We start from the raw sequence: 18,133 nt of genomic DNA, 5'->3' as shown, positions 1-18,133 counted from the left end.
TAAGTTCGTGGTCCCGCATTCTCGAACCAGCAAAGGACAAGAACTCAGGACTACAGTGGACGCTTTAAACCACACGGCCAGCAAGTGAGGTATAAGTGGATATCGCCTCTCATATACAAATCCCCTGTCGAACTCAGGTGTTTGTATTTAGTGACGATATCCACCCACCACTGCCATGTTGACCGTGTAGTGCGTTTGTCGCACGCAGCCATATTATGACTTTTTATCACATCTCCGTGATTCATATACAACCAGTAAGCTACAAACGTCCTTTAATATCGAATTCGCTCTACCTCTGAAATAACATATTTTCATATATGTTACCGAAGGGGAATTTTTTTTTAAGTTGATAATAAGTTCGTCGTCCCGTGGGCTCGAACCAGCGAAGGACAAGAACTCAGGACTACAGTGGACGCTTTAAACCACACGGCCAGCAAGTGAGATATAAGTGGATATCGCCTCCCATATACAAATCCCCCGTCGAACTCAGGTGTTTGTATTTAGTGACGATATCCACCTACCTCTGCCATGTTGACCGTGTAGTGCGTTTGTCGCACGCAGCCATATTATGACTTTTTATCACATCTCCGTGATTCATATACAATCAGTAAGCTACAAACGTCCACGGTAGTCCAGAGTTCTTGTCCTTCGCTGGTTCGAGCCATTCTTACTTCATAATATACAGCAGGAATATATTTACCATACATATTTATGTGAACGTAACCTGTAAATGATCGCACTGAGCATTTATCGCCCATGAAAATAGTTATATGTGCCACTGTGATGTAGCTCTACAGTTTTGTGTGTATAAAGAAATTGATTTGGTTTACGCATGCATCTGGGTATGCTTTGCACAGTCTAGCCATTCGATTGTATGGAGTGATTTGAATATAGTGTAAAGTGTAAGCAATGGTGAGGCAAATTAGTCATTAGAAGTAATGAAACTGATACTGAGTAGAGGATATTTGGGTACTTTCTGAGCGGGAGACTTCAGTCAGGTGGCTGTGTGCGTTGTCAGTGATATGCCAAAGGTAGCATGAAAAGTAATATTATTTTCATGTGAAAATAACTCAAGCAGATTCTTATGCAAAACAGTTATACTGCTATGACTATATATGTGAAAGACAACAAGTTCTTGATGTATTATAATTATGGGAAAGTTGAGTTTGCAGAATTGTGGCACCAGCTTGAGTTGTTTCCCGCCAAATGTGACGTCACGGGACAGTACGTCACCTCGCGGGAAATTTAATTAATGAACACGTAAATCCTGTAATTTATGGGATTTTCTTTTTTTTCTCTCTCTCTCTTTTTTCATAACCCCAAGTTATCCACCTACATGAGCGTTAATATTACCAAGAAGATGATCGGATATTAACCATGGATTCTATATGAGGAACCTCACCATACACAACCCTTGAATTAACTTACCATAGATAAAAGTTGTGCTAGGAATTAGGTTAGTATTATTTTGCTCCTGAACTGATACACTGAGTTTTTATTTATCTATTTTTTTTTATGTCATTCAGGGGTGACTGTTACATATAATTTACAAGTGTACAAGGAAGGCTACGGTAATGTTGTGATGTAATGCTTACTTTACTTAAATGGTTTTATCTACAGCATGCATAACGTGAATAAAATAAAATTTCATACAGGGAAAGGCCTTCAGGTCGATTCAGCTTGGTGATCCAACCTACTGTATTTGTACCCTTGTTTTGCTCACACAAACACACATACACAGAATGCATCTATCGGCCTTTACTTTGACGGGTGTGAACTACTCAAAGAGACTGTGTTGGCACTGCTGCTCAAAGTATGAAAAGTAGCTGTGATTTTACCTCCGCTTTCTTCCGGAAAGGGAAGGTTAAGCCCTTCAGGATGTTAGGGGAAGACTTGAATGCCATCAGACATCTTCGGACCCAAGCATCAGATGAGGTGGACACTGAGGGAGTCACAGAGTTCATCTGCCATATGTATGTATGTATGGAGGCTCAGGTATATAACAATATCAATGAATGCCGGTTTATATAAAGCTTTCCTGAAGGTAACCGACCGTACTGTAGAGGGAAAGCAACATCTCTCAAAAATGTGAAAAAACTTAACTGTGCTTTCCTCCCTCCTCCTTGTGAAAAGACAGCTTCACTGCATATCAAGCGTGCAAACTATGTCGCCAGGATATGGAGAAGGGCGGACACACCCATTCCAACTTGTGGCTGGATTCCTTGTGATTTTGGCTGGTTGGCTTCCACCAGTGGATTTCAACCCAAATGGTTTTCTGGCAGTTCCGTTCCTGCAGAGTGCCTCTCTACACTGAACAGTGCGTCCGATATATCAGCTCACTCAGATAGTTTTGGGACTGAAGATGAGGAGCTGTAGGAAGACGCCTGGAGTGATGACAGCGATACTGATGATGAGTAACATAAACAGAAGCTACATTTTTTTCCTGTCTGTGTGATTTTCAGTGCAGTTACTTTTTGACAGCATCGCAGCATGGTATGTCTCAAATTCAGAGCAGTTATATTTTGACAGCATTGCACAGCAAGTAATGTTTACCCATATAATTAAATGGACGTTTTCTTTTTTTCCAGTAGAAAAAGTGCGCGTATTTTTCTAAAATTACAGTTAGCGATTATGATATATGTTACATTTTGTAATGCAATTATATTATGAAATAATTATGAGAAATTAAACTGAGTTCATGAAGAATACTTTTTCCACAATTTCAGCTGTGTTCCTAACTCTGAAAAAATTGTAATTGAACCTCTGATGGATTTAGGAGGTACTAGCGGGTGGAAAGCCAGAGATAAATTTGCTGGCATAAGGCCCGAAGGAAGATTTTTAACAATAGTTCAGCCTTGTGTTCTTAACTCTGAATAAAAGTGAATTTGAACCTTTGGTCGATTTAGGAGTCGCTGGCGGGTGGAAAGCCAGAGAGAAATTTGCTGGCAATGGTCATTCTGAGTTCATGGGGTCCCAAGGAAGGTTTTTATGAAAGTTTTAAGCATATGTTCCTTACTCGGAATAAACGTGAATTTGAAACCCCCTTTGGAAGCTGCTGGCGGACATAAAGCCAGCCTTGACATTGCTGGCATTGCTCATTCTGTGTTCAGGGGACTCCAAGGAAGGTTTAGGAAAAGTTTCAAGCATATGTTTTTCACGCTGACAAAAAATTATTTTTTTTTTAGTTTTTAGGGTTCATTTTTTATGCAAAAGCCAGAGTTCTGATCCGGCAGCAATACATTTTTGAGATGTTGGGGGTAGGCACTACTTATCTAGAGGGTCAAACCTTTTGTGTTCAAAACTCGGAATAAACACTCTGGGCTACCGGTCTAATTACTTCTCTCTCTCCCCTAAATGTTTCTGAACGCATAAGAGAGAGAGAGAGAGAGAGAGAGATAGACAGACAGACAGACAGACAGACAGACAGACAGACAGACAGACAGACAGACAGAAGTAATGGACAAGAGATTCATTCATTCAAGTGCGAACAACTTTGATCTTAAAAATACCGTCCAAATTCACTATACTAAGCTGATGCAACACTTATGAGTGTAGTCAATTGTATCCATATATATATATATATATATATATATATATATATATATATATATATATATATATATATATATATATATATAAATCATCAATATAGAAATCATCAACACACAATCACGTGTGGAACAGAAATAAATTTCTGACTCACGTCGGGATCGAACCCAGGTCTCTCAGGTGGAAAGCAAGGGCGTTAACCACTGGGCCATACAAGTCTAAAAGAAGTTGGAACCTGAGAGCAACTGCACCCAAGGAATTACCTGGGCAAGCTAACTGCTTGCATGCACCCAACTTCCCGACTCAGCAATGACCCAATAGACAACATTTCATTCGAATTATCCCTTCTGAGTGAATAAGATAGAAATCATCAACACACAATCACGTGTGGAACAGAAATAAATTTCTGACTCACGTCGGGATCGAACCCAGGTCTCAGGTGGAAAGCAAGGGCGTTACCCACTGGGCCATACTCTAAAGAAGTTGGAACCTGAGAGCAACTGCCAAATTACCTGGGCACTATAGTTTTCTCCAACTTCCCACTCAGCAATGACCCAATGACAACATTTCATTCGAGTTATCCCTTCTGAAGAATAAGATGAAATCATCAACACACAATCACGTGTGGAACAGAAATAAATTTCTGACTCATGATATCGATCTAGGTGGAAATATTATATACAAGTCTAAAAGAAGTTGGAACCTGATGCACCCAGGAATTACCTGGGCAAGCTAACTTGGAACTATACCAGCCAGTTTTCCCCAACTTCCCGGCTCAGCAATGACCCAATAGACAACATTTCATTCAATTATCCCTTCTGATGAATAAGATATCATCAACACACAATCATGTGGAACAGAAATAAATTTCTGACTCACGTCGGGATCGATCTCTCAGGTGGATTATATACAAGTCTAAAAGTTGGAACCTGAGCAACTGCACCCAGGATACCTGGGCAAGCTAACTGCTTGCATATATTTTCCCCAATCTTCCCGACTCAGCAATGACCCAATAGACAACATTTCATTCGAATTATCCCTTCTGAGTGAATAAGATAGAAATCATCAACACACAATCACGTGTGGAACAGAAATAAATTTCTGACTCACGTCGGGATCGAACCCAGGTCTCTCAGGTGGAAAGCAACCCCACTGGCCATATCTAAAAGTTGGAACCTGATGCCCAGGAATTACCTGGGCAACTTGCCCAGCTTTTCCCCAACCCCGACTCATATATTTCATTCAATTATCCACTGGGCCATCTGAGAGACCTGGTAAGAGTCAGAAATCATCAACCACACAATCACGTGTGGAGTCACTCACGTCCCGAAATCTTATTTGGAAAGCAGGGCGTTCCACTGGGCCATACCAGGTAATTATGATTTATATTATTTGCTTTCAGAATAATAATTGAAACATTTCATTCCGACGTTGATCATATTGTGGAAATTCATTGCTGAGTCTATTGGGAAGTCTCAGGTGGAAAAAGGGCTCTGGTATGCAAGCAGTTAGCTTGCCCAGGTAATTCCTAGTTGCTCTCAGGTTCCAACTTCTTTTAGACTTGTATGGCCCAGTAACGCCTATTTCCACCTGAGAGACCTGGGTTCGATCCCGACGTGAGTCAGAAATTTATTTCGTTCCACACGTGATTGTGTGTTGATGATTTCGATCTTATTCATCAGAAGGGATAATTCGAATGAAATGTTGTCTATTGGGTCATTGCTGAGTCGGGAAATTGGGGAAAACTTCGCTGGTTGCAAGCAGTTAGCTTGCCCAGGTAATTCCTAGTTGCTCAGGTTCCAACTTCCCAGTTGACTTGCTCGTGGCCAGGTCGGCAACGCCCTTATTTCTTTCCACCTGAGAGAATTACGGGAGTCAAAATTTATTTCTGTTCCACACGTGATTGTGTGGTTGATGATTTCCTGGGTGCATCTATTCACTCAGAAGGGCCAATTGAATGAAATGTTGTCTATTGGGTCATTATTTCTTGATATAAACTGGGAAGTTGAGAAACCTGCTGGTATGCAATATAGTTAGCTTGCCCAGGTAATTTGGATATATATATGCTATATATTCCAATATATAGACTTATATATATATATATATATAATATATATATATATATATATGAGAACCTATATCCTATATATATATATATATATATATATATATATATATATATATATATATATATATATATATATATATATATATATATATATATATATATATATATATATATATATATATATATATATATATATATATATATATATATATATATATATATATATGTATATATATATGTATATATATATATATATATATATATATATATATATATATATATATATATATATATATATATATATATATATATATATATATATATATATATATATATATATATATATATATATATATATATATATATATATATATATATATATATATATATATATATATATATATATATATATATATATATATATATATATATATATATATATATATATATATATATATATATATATATATATATATATATATATATATATATATATATATATATATATATATATATATATATATATATATATATATATATATATATATATATATATATATATATATATATATATATATATATATATATATATATATATATATATATATATATATAATCTCTTTAACCTTTAGTCTATGGGTATTATCAGTAGAAAACTCATTATTTTTCTCACGTCGATGTATCCCCAGGTACATTGTTTTTCGGCTGTCAGGCACCTGGTCCCCCCCCACTCCCCTTCCGCCCCCAACCCAACCGTTACATTCGGCAGAGCATTACTGTGAAAAGAGGTGGGGAGGTAAATTTGCATATCAGTCCGACCTAATTTTTTCTCTTTTTTTTATGACTCCTCCTTATTTCTTGTTTCACGAAGACGTTTTATCTGCCCCTTCACTTCCTCCCTCCTTTCCCCCTCCCCTCCCCTCCCTCCCTCTCTCCTCCCCTCCCCTACTATAATTTGATGACAGTTTAAAATTGATAACCTTTATCACGTCCCATTGGTAAACTGATCCACTTGGCAATGAGTCCTTTAATGAAACATCTCTTTCTATATCTGTTTAAGGAATATTCATATGAATACTGGAAGTGACAATATTCCCAAGGGAAAAAAAATAAAAACCATTTAGAAATCTGTTTTTTATAGTCTGGCCCAGCAGATGGGGGTATCGCTTTCAAAGCTCTCCATTCATTGGCCAAAGGTTCAAGGTTTCAGCCAATGACAGAAGGCGATGGAAATGATTTTTCTTTGGTGGAGGTCTCTGATTGGCCGAGAGAGAATCTTGGTTTTCTCCTTGAGCTGCAGCAGTTCTCAGGCAGCCATGATGGAGAAGTGACAGTCTAAACTAATCCCTTTTCGTGGTGATAGCTAATATTTTTTAGTAAGTACCATTTTCGTGTTGTCAATTCTGCACAGCTTTTAGGTTAATAGTTGTTGGTGTTTGTTCATCCTGCTGAAGATTAATTAGCACAGGTATTTATAATCGCTTGGGCAGGAGGTGATTGCTTCTTCTAATATTTTTTAGCAAGTATCATTTTCGTGTTGGCAATTCTGCGAAGCGTTTAGGCTAATATCTGGTGTATTCATCCACTCTGAAGGTTAATTAGCACAGAGCTCCAAAGAGACCAGTGACTGGCGTGAATCCGTCTTATTTCGGGGAACAATTTTTTCCGCTGGTAAACTGTAATCGACTGAAAGTGAAAATGTTTTTTTATTTTAAAGTCAGTAAATGGCATGAATTTTCAGGCTAGGAATAAACTGAGAAATTTGCAATTTACAGTGAAGTTTGTCATATTCGATCGTACGTACTGTTAAGGTGACAAAGATGTCGATTTTATCGCCCAATGCTCTCTTGCTTAGCAAGTGCTAAGTACGCAAATTTGTTTTATTTATATATGTAAGTGAACGACACACTTTTGATATTTCTTCTGTGAAAGCTTGAGACATTACAGTCCTAGACCTGGTTCTGCATTTCATTTTAATCCTTCGGGCCAGCCAATATGAGAGCCGTTAATGAGCCCAGTGGTCTGGTTAAACTATTTTAATAATAATAATAACTGAAACACTACAACCACGCCCACAAGTCAGTCAGTCTACATGATTTTGGCACCAAAAGTAAACCATGGACTCTCTTACCCAAATTTCTCCAAAGTGTTTAAGTAGTTTACACGAGAATACTCTCTCTCTCTCTCTCTCTCTCTCTCTCTCTCTCTCTCTCTCTCTCTCTCTCTCTCTCTCTCTCTCTCTCTCTCTCTCTCTGGGAATAATAACTTAATTCTGAAGCTTGTTGTTAGTTGCTGGCCCCAGTAGCTTAATGTATACAGGTGTGAGTGTATAAGATTTGCCTTTAAAAACTAAAACTGTTTTCTGTGAAATATTATAATGAGGTTGTACAGCATTAAAACACCCTTGGTGTGACATTAGTGGGGTCAGGGGTCAGTGGTAGTCTCGTCATATATGTTGCAAATGACAAATGACGATGTCTGGGCAATGAGCCAAAAAAATATATAAGATTAAATAGAAATACGCCATTTACATAAACATTGTCGTCATTCAAAATGCAACGCTAGTTTCGATTGAGAACCATGGTTAAATGTATCTTGGTATTAACACGCCCCCCCAACTCCCACCCTTCAATCGGGGAAGGGGGTTGGGACGGCAGGTTTCAATTTTTTTGGCAACAGCACTATGTAATTAGCTCAGTACCCCTTATTAGCTGTTTAAGCCGGCATTAGGTAACTTTTCGGAAGACTCCAGCCAGCCATTTCGGAAGGCTCCAGCTAGCCATTTTTGCATGATAAACCATTTTGGGTTTGTCATGCAAAAATGGCTAGGAAATGTAGGGCACTAAAAGAACCAAAAAATACCAACCTAACGTAACCTAGGGATGTTTTACTGGTAACAATTTTGCCGTATTAGCTGTGGAGGGGGTGGGGGGCTGGTATTGTCATTCCTTATGTGTCGTAATTTGATTATTTTTCTCTGTTATTAGGCATTGGCGAAGGTCAGGTACTGATATGACATTTTTTTTGTTTCGATGTGTTTTACCCAAGAAAAATGTAAATAATAATGTGGGAGGTGGCTGGAGTCTTCCGAAAACTAAGCCGGCATTATTTTAATTCGAGTATGTTATTTTTTCTCTCTCTCTCTCTCTCTCTCTCTCTCTCTCGTTTAGTTTCAGTTCGTTACTTAGGGTAATTACCAATGACCAACGTAGACCCTCAATAAAGGAGTGTGTAATGAAGTGTAGAAACGTAGTGAAAGTTCTGTTAACCCTTGTGAAGTGAAGTAATGTTAAACCCGTAGGTGGGGTAGTGTCATCAGTGCACCTCATGCGGTGCACTGTAGGCATTACCAAAGATGCGTTGCAGCGACCCCTCGTCCCCTAACTGCAACCCCTTTCATTCTTTGTACTGTTCCTCCATTCATAATCTTTCTTCCATCTTACTTTCCTTAACCCTTTCCTGACAATTGATCCAAACTATTGAAATATAATAATAATAATAATAATAATAATAATAATAATAATAATAATAATAATAATAATAATAATAATAATAATAACAACACAGGTCTGCTAACAAACTTTTTTTTCTAATTTCAGGTAAACAGCACCTCTGAAAAAGATAGTAAGTCAAAGATATCTAGTGGATGTCTTGACTACTTGCAAATTTTTACTGCTGGAGTAACCAACAGAAGGCCCCTGGAAGAAGTCCTTCAGACTCTGAAATCATGGTACGAATGGGTGCTCATATTCTTCATTCTTTATTATTTTGGCATTACAATGCCCTTGGTGACAGTTCCGTGAATTCAGCATTGCAAAGTTTTCCATACAAAAAAATTGATGCCTAGTCTTTTCTTGTAGTTCCAAATTGCACATATTTTGTGGTGTTGATTGAAATGATTCACTAATATTGAAACCATATTCAGTAATCTATTGTAAGTGGTGTTTACAAGAATTTGCTTGTTAGGTATAAAATATATGATATAATGTCTATTCTGACTGATGTTGCAATTGTATGACCTGCTGTTATGTAACGTGAACATCAGTTGGAGAATCTAAAAAAAAAAAAAAAAAAATGGGAGCATGTTTAGACTGTAGATATGCTCATGTATTAGAACATATTATTCTGAGAATAATATGCCTTCTTTTGTTCTCTCGCCCTCATTTTTTTTTCTCTCCTTTATTACAGTTATCAGAAAAGCCAGTTGAGAAAATCGAAGGGGGCTATAGGCCATGTCTGCCTATATGTCTCAGTGATGTCTTGAAGTGAATAGACTTTCATATTCCCGTTTCATTCAGAGGTAAGAGAAGCAGCTTGCTTGCCTAAAGATGGTATTTAAGCTCTTATAATTCTTTTTATAATTTTCGTGTTCTGTTAAGAAATTTGCTAACATTTGATTTTGATTTGATTTGTGTTTGTATTTACTGCGTAGTACTTTTTGCAATGATTGTGTTTGGTGTGAGAGATGTCATTTTATTTTCAGTTTTTAAAAACGATTTTTGTTTCATTTTCAGGGTGACACAGCCCTCCAGGCAGGACCTATGGAAAGGACTCTTTACAAGACAAAACAACGAAGTTGCACAAAACAACGTGATTCTCAAACTGGGTGCGTGGCACTTTGTGCCACTTATCATTTTTTTTGTTTTCCAATTGTTTCCACCCACTTGAGTTCATCTAATTCTTCTGATTTGCTTTGTTTGTATATTTCTGCATGTCATGATTTTGGTTTGAGTATGCACCTCATGCCTTAATGATTACACTAAAAAAAGATTGAGGCATTGCCTGAAGGTTCTTTTGCTGTTCTTTGCAGCGTGCCTTCCATGGCCCCTAGCTGCTATAATCCCTTTCATGCTTTGTACTGTTCCACCATTCCTGTCCTCTTTCTTCCATCTTACTTTCCACCCTCTCCTAACAATTGATTCATAGTGCTTCAACTGCAAAAGATTTTCCTCCTGTTACACCTTTCAAAGCTTTCACTGTCAGTTTCCGTTTCAGCGCAGAATGACCTCATGGGTCCCAGTGCTTGGCCTTTGGCCTAAATTATATATTCAATTCAATTAGTTATTTTAAAACCATTGTTCTGAAATGTCTGATATTGTTTGCAACTCCAATAATCCAATCCCATTTTGTGTATTATATGTTTGATCTCATGTTCATTTGTGTGTGTGTTTCTCATTCTCAATTTTTTTTTTATAGGTTACAGAATCCTTCAATGGAAGTTGCGTCACTAACAGCAGTCAAGAAATGTGCTCAAAGTAAGTGTTCCCGTAACTATTTTTCACAGTTTATTTATTTACATAATGAGAGTTTTTCATTAATTTGCTTTAGGACAGATAGGTAGGAATTCAGGTCTCATTCCCAGGTTTCTTGTAGGAAAGATAGAACTTTTGCACACAGAGGTACCCTGTCCAATGCTCTTCACTTTTGGCAGTACAATTTGCAAGTGCACAACATATAATTTGTACAATTCACTTTGTCAATATAGTGCAAAATCATTTTTGTAATATGTTAATATTAAGGCCATAGCAAGAAAAATTGTAACTTTACCTACGTAAAATTGTGGCCAAACCACACTTTACATTAATATTTATCTTTCTAAACTATTCTGTACCATGACTATTCTCTACCATGGTTAGTTAGCTAACTGCCCTTATTCTTGTTTCACCCATCTTACCTATCAGCTAAAAAAAAAAAAAAAACGATAGCTGTATTTTTAACATGTGTTTGTTAAACTTTGTTTTCATTACTTTTGTCAAGGAGACCGTTCTTTGTCTGGTTCGTTCATTTGCGTGTTGGTTCCCAGGACTGAAAACATGAGTGCAATTCTATGGTTCTATTACTAATAATAGGTTGGCCTCGTTGCTGACAATAAATGATTAGATTCTCTGAGACAGGAATGATTTTCATGAATTCTCTTATGCAGTCTTGGCACCTGGGGCCTGTCCTGACCAGCCCCTCCAATTGTTGCCACTTCTCACGGAAGACCAAATATTTTTGGCAAACCTTAGGCCTAAGCCTTAGTCTGGGAATGATTTGGAGGCCTCTTTGGGCTCCCATAATGATGATGGTAGTTACTATAATTAATGTTTTTAGTTCCAAATTTTTATTAGTGATGGTTGGGTTGTCGGTAATTAGGCTGTTTTTAGGCAAATGGTGATTCTGTCCTTGTATGTGTCCAGATGAGGACACTAACTAGTTTTGAATGTGCTCAATTCATTGTTCAGTAGTTACCAGCTTTATTCTGCTAGTGATATCGCAGTACTCTACTGTTATCTCTCTCTCTCTCTCTCTCTCTCTCTCTCTCTCTCTCTCTCTCTCTCTCTCTCTCTCGTCTTAAGTTACCGTAGAGCTGCTCAAAACCAACTTTTTTTGAAACAGTGATTTAGTATATTTCCGCTGAGAGACCTTACAGACCTTACAGACCTTACAGACCTTACAGACCTTACAGACCTTACAATTCGTTCGGGTTGCCCCAGGTCCCTCAGTGTGAGGCGCCTTTGATGTCTACCAGAGAGTTGCTAACGCATCTTCCGGTATATTTTGCATCTTCCAGTCTTGGATGGTCTGGGATGCATCTTAGATATTTGTCGAGCTTATTCTTAAACACATCTACGCTCACTCCTGTTATGTTCCTCCAGATGAGCTGGTAGCGCATTGAATAGACGCTGCATTATCGATGCTGGTGCGTGGTGGATTAATGTCCTGTGTGCTTTCCTTAATTTTCCTGGTATAGTTTTTAGCACTATTAATCTACCTCTGCTTGCTCTTTTTGATAATTTTAGTTTCATGATGTTTTCGGTAATTCCTTCTATCTGTTTCCATGCTTCAATTACCATGTAGCATTCTCTTCTCCTTTCAAGACTATATAAATTTAAGAATTGTAGTCTTTCCCAGTAGTCAAGGTCCTTAACTTCTTCTATTCTAGCTGTAAATGACCTTTGTACACTCTCTATTTGTGCAATATCCTTTTGGTAGTGTGGGTACCATATTATATTGCAATATTCAAAGTGGACTACGTACGTATGTTTTATAAAGCATAATCATGTGTTCAACTTTTCTTGTTTTGAAGTGCTGGAACAACATTCCCATTTTTGCTTTGCATTTGCCAATAGAATTGCTATTTGATCATTGCATAACATATTCCTATTCAACATCACACCAAGGTCTTTAACTGCTTCCTTGTTTGTGATTGTCTCATTATTAGGTCCTTTATATGCATATAGCATTCCTACTTTATCACCATAGTTCATTGATTCAAATTTATCAGAGTTAAATACCATCCTATTTATCTCTGCCCATTTATATATTTTGTTTAGGTCTCTTTGTAGCGAGTTCCTATCTTCATCACAAGCAATTTCTCTACTTATTCTTGTGTCATCTGCAGAAACTTTACTACTGAGTCCTTAACATTACTGTCTATGTCTGCAATCATAATCACAAACAGCAATGCAGCTAACACCGCACCCTGTGGTACACCGGATATTACCATTAGCTTCATCCAATTTCTCATCGTTTGCAATCACTATCTGTTTTCTGTTTTGCAAAAATTCTTTTATCCACCTTCCTACTTTGTCAACAATGTTATGTTTTCTCATTTTTTTCGCTAATATATTATGATCTACCTTGTCAAAAGCTTTTGCAAAGTCTAGGTAAACCACATCTGTATCTTTTCATTTATCATATTTTTATATATGCTTTCATGGTGGACTAACAGTTGGGTTTGTGTACTTTTTCCGGGTACAAAACCATGTTGTCCTATATTGAACAATCTATTTTTCATTAAATGTTTCATTATATTTTTTTTCATTACCCTTTCATATACTTTCATAATATGAGATGTCAGACTCACAGGCCTATAATTACTTGCCTCTAGTCTTGAACCACTTTTGAAAGTAGGGAGTAATATAAAGCTAATTTATGCTCATCATAAATCTTGCCTGTATCTATACTTTGTCTTAATAATATTGCTAGCGGCTTTGCGATTGAATGAACCACTTTCTTTAACAATATGGCAGGTACTCCATCTGGTCCTGCTGCTGATCCATTTTAATTTCATTAATAGCCTGCACAATATCGGCTTCTGTAATATCTATATCTGATAAGTATTCAGTATTTTTCATCTCTTATTTCTGTATCATTATCTTCATTGTCAATTCTAGGTGTAAATTCACTCTTATATCTTTCTGCTAATATGTTACATATTTCCTTTTTTTCATTCGTTAATCGCCCTTCAATTCTTAGAGGGCCTATTTCTACTCTTATTTTATTCATCTTTTTTGCATATGAATAAAAAATTTTAGGGTTTTGCTTGATATTTTGTAGTGTCATTTCTTCTAGGTTTCATTTTTCATTTTCTTTGATTGTATAATCTTTTGTTCTGCATTTTCTATCTTACTTTTAGTTCCATCACTTTCCATGCATTCTTTTCTTTTGCAAGAGCTTTTTTCCACTTTCTAATTTTCTGGAACAAGATCCTTCTGTCTCTTGGAATTCGTGACTGATGATTACTTTTTTCTTCGGTATATATTTTTCCACTATTTCCTCTAATATTTTATATAATATATCGGTATTTACCTGTATATCATCACTTACAAATATGTTTTCCATTCTTTGTTTAATTCTTCATTTATTTTTTACCAATTTATATTCTTACTATAGAAATTGTATTTTCCATATCCTTCCCATTTTTTCGTCTCTTGCTTTTCTCTGTTTTCGTATGTTCTGGAACGGACTGTTAGTTCTATGACATTATGGTCCGAAATACTCGTGTTATATACTATTATTTCTTTAACATAGTTCACCTCATTCACAAATACTAGGTCTAAAATATTATTCTTTCTTGTTGGTAGGTGATTTATTTGCTGAATGTTATGTTCTATTAGCATATCTAATAGCTTTTCAAATTGCCTCTTATCTTCTGCACTACTATTGCTCTCTTTTTATATGTATAAATACAACCACAGTCTCTATTCGTTCTTTCCATTCTACAAAAGGAAAGTTAAAGTCTCCGGTTAGGAGTATAGTCCAGTCCTTGTGATTTCTACATATTTCATCCAATTTTTCAATTATTATGTCACTCTTTAGTATTAGGGTCTATATATTACAATGTTCACTAATTTTTTCAGATTCAAATTCTACCGCTATTAATTCACATTCTGTGTTACTATATTTCTTACAGATTTTTCCCTTGATTGGCATCTCTCCCATATATCGTGGTTCCCCTGATTTCTATTTTTTCTATCTGATCTATAAGTTTGGAAACCCTTTATCTGGTCATCATTACCAGTCTCTTGGGAATACCAGGTTTCACTTATATTCAATATTTCTATTTTTTCATTTTGGGTTAGTTCTTCTAAGAACTCTATCATTCTTTTTGAGTTACTCGAAACTAAACCCTGCGAGAGAGAGAGAGAGAGAGAGAGAGAGAGAGAGAGAGAGAGAGAGAGAGAGAGAGAGAGAGAGAGAGAAATCCTTTTGAAATGTGTCTTTGAAGGTAATTTCCCGTTAGGTGAGATGGAAATTTAGGCAGATAAACGCTGGGCAGCCACGTCGGTCTAGGTTCACCGACATGCATATATCTTTTGCCACCTGTTGTGCGTTGCGGGTCATTTGCTCATATCTCCTTTAGAATGGACCCTTGCTGTAATGAAATAGTTTGAAATGTATCGTACGTTGTAATCAATGGAGGTCAATTATGCCAGTATTTGCTAATCCAGTGCTGTACATAAACCATTTTGGATAGTTAGCCATTAAATAGTTACCTATTATTATTTAGGTTTCCAATGCAGAATGGATTTGGAGATTTATTTAAAATTATATGAACGAGCCCATTAACCAGGTCTTATTTCTGGACGTTCGAAGGACAGAGTGACCAATGTTTCTCTCCTCCCTCTCTCTCTCTCTCGCTCCTCTCTCTCTCTCTCTCTCTCTCTCTCTGTGTGTGTGTGTGTGTGTGTGTGTGTGTGTGTGAACATTGGAACACTGTAACAGCACGGTTGAGGTTTTGGTTATGTAAAGCAAATTTGGTTTAAGAGTAATCCACCCGTATTGTTAATTTTATCTAGTCCACAGTACATCAGTTATGTAACCTTATAGACCTAAGTGAGCGTTTCACTTCTTACGCTGTAACATGACTATCTGTGACGTAATGCAAAAGTCGTTTTAAATATCTAAGAGGATATTATAGCTTTAGTTATTTTAAATCGGTGATCATTCATTTTTATATCCATACAAGATACGAAAAGTTTTAGTGCTGTTTGCACGTAGGCCTAAAGTATGGTGCTTATAATCATGCAATGGGTAAGCATTGGAAACGTTGAAGAAATTATAATAAATATCATCATAATGGCCAAATCAAATCGAAAACTCAATTTAAATCTGCCTCTTATTAATTGAATCACTAATAGATTATCTTTACGTGGAAAAAGTACGTTTCGTATCTGTGGAGCCTTTTTATTCTTGATAAAGATCGTGGGACATTCGTAGCAATTCGAGTTTCAGTTGTAATAAAAAGAAGAGGGGACTTATATATATATTTCATTGTATCGTCTTTTTCTCCATCTATTTTCTTTTGGAAATAAACGTACTAACCTTCTGTGAAGAAAAACAACAAAAGTTTTTTACTATAAGCCTATTCATGCCAACTGACAGATCCTGATGGTAACGTATCTTGTAGCAGGATTCAGCTCTCAAGGTTCTTTTTTAAAACTTCAAAAGTTAGTCTCTCTCTCTCTCTCTCTCTGTGTGTGTGTGTGTGTGTGTGTGTGTGTGTGTGTGAGGAGTTGGGGAGGGGGTTGTGAGTAAAGGTAATGACGAGCAGTAGGCTACCTTGTTTCCCTGTCGATGTCGTGAGTTTTATGGTCTAGACTTGATACAATTGTCGGCGTTGTTTTTATCGTATAATCTGGACATTTCCTGAATGTGGCTTTTTCTTATAAAGACATGACTGAAATGTGAATAAAACTCTCTCTCTCTCTCTCTCTCTCTCTCTCTCTCTCTCTCTCTCTCTCTCTCTCTCTCATGCGGTCTTATTACATGCGGCGCCGCGAGGTACCTTTGAACAGCCATTCAAATGACAGTTGGAAGTGTTATTCATTTCACTTCCAATAGGTAATGAAATGACTCATATTCTGCTCAAATGTGATCCCCCGCTATAGATGCCAGTATGTTCATAAGGAACTGAAATCATCAAAGCTGAAGTGTCAATCATTCGCCATCTCCATTCCAAAAGCACTCAGACACTTTGCTATTTGTCGTAGCCTGCAGAAAGTAGCCATATTTTCAAATAGTCGTGAGTGAATGACATGAGACTCAAAAAACATTTCTCGCCTCAGTGACAGCAGAACTTAAGCTGCTTTATCTGATATTGAAAGATGATTGTAATGATTGTCAGACATTTTACAATGTTAGGGTATTATGTATTTAATATATTAGTGTATTTTTATCATAGTCTGTTTTTTCCATCTGTGGACAGATGGTAACATTTCCCGGGCTTTAGATAGTTACGCTAGTGTAAGTTTTGTAAATAAAAGGATATCTTATTTGCAACTGAAAAGTGTTTTAATAATTTAAATACTTTACACCGTTAATATTCGAAATAGGATATTGTTATTATTGTTGAATGTAACTTTTTCGGCTGGCGAATGGAAAGAGCTTGAATTAAAAAGCAGTACAACCAGAGCTTTCTTCTTTCTAAATACTGTCAATGCAAAATAACATTTCTCAAATCCCATTAAACAGATGCTAAACCAAGTTACGTCATATCGTATCTGGCTAAAACGACTTTATAAAAATTAAAAGTATATACTGATATACTTAACTTGTAATGAAGTAACACATAGCTTAGTAGCTGAGTAGGTGTGGTACAGTAAAGTTGACATCTTGCTGTAGTGAACAGCGAGAGAAGCAATCTTCCCGCCGCTGTGTCTGGCTGTTCCATTCGCCACCCTGAAAAGGCAGCTTATTTCAACAATAACAATAATATCCTATTTCGAATATTAACGGTGTATTCATACAGTAAATAATTAAAGCACTTATGTTGCAAATTACACCCTATCCTATATTTACTAAAACTTACACAGCGTAACTATTTATTCCTGGGACGCAGTGTTAACATGCGACCACCACAGGCGGGTGGACAGATTAAAAAAAACAGAGTATAGTGTGTTTGATGTATCTTCGACGATGTTATTTGTCTATGGTGTTTTATTTAAATACTTTTAGCCGTACTTGAAGGAAGCCTTTGAGACTTAGACTAAGGTTACCTGATCTGAGTAAAATAGGTCTCTCTCTCTCTCTCTCTCTCTCTCTCTCTCTCCGTACTGCCAATTTGACTTGGCTAACTGTCCCAGTGACACATTGACCGGCTCGTTTTGCAAGTGCAAAGGTTGTTGAAACTGAGATAACCTGCAACAACTTTTATGAGCTTGTACCAGTACCCCTGTACCATTCCAGTATTTATGACTGATCAGAGAATAAAGAACTGCTTATGACGGTTATTCTAGGACTAAAGAATAA

The 18,133-nt window shown here is 36.7% G+C and overlaps 2 long non-coding RNA genes across 2 annotated transcripts in view; both read left to right on the top strand.

Moving 5' to 3' along the window:
* Window positions 1-18,133, top strand: part of LOC136853098 (uncharacterized) — a 415,134-nt gene that overhangs the window by 384,366 nt on the left and 12,635 nt on the right. The window lies entirely within an intron of this gene.
* LOC136852731 (uncharacterized) lies at window positions 6,898-10,183 on the top strand. Its single transcript, XR_010857224.1, has 4 exons — window positions 6,898-6,993; window positions 9,217-9,347; window positions 9,806-9,917; window positions 10,132-10,183. It is a non-coding gene; the product is annotated as an uncharacterized lncRNA (long non-coding RNA).

Source organism: Macrobrachium rosenbergii, chromosome 26 (assembly GCF_040412425.1).
Source record: "Macrobrachium rosenbergii isolate ZJJX-2024 chromosome 26, ASM4041242v1, whole genome shotgun sequence".
NCBI lineage: Eukaryota > Metazoa > Arthropoda > Malacostraca > Decapoda > Palaemonidae > Macrobrachium > Macrobrachium rosenbergii.
The sequence above is the reverse complement of the archived record's forward strand: the minus strand, read 5'-3'. Positions and strand labels throughout refer to the sequence as shown.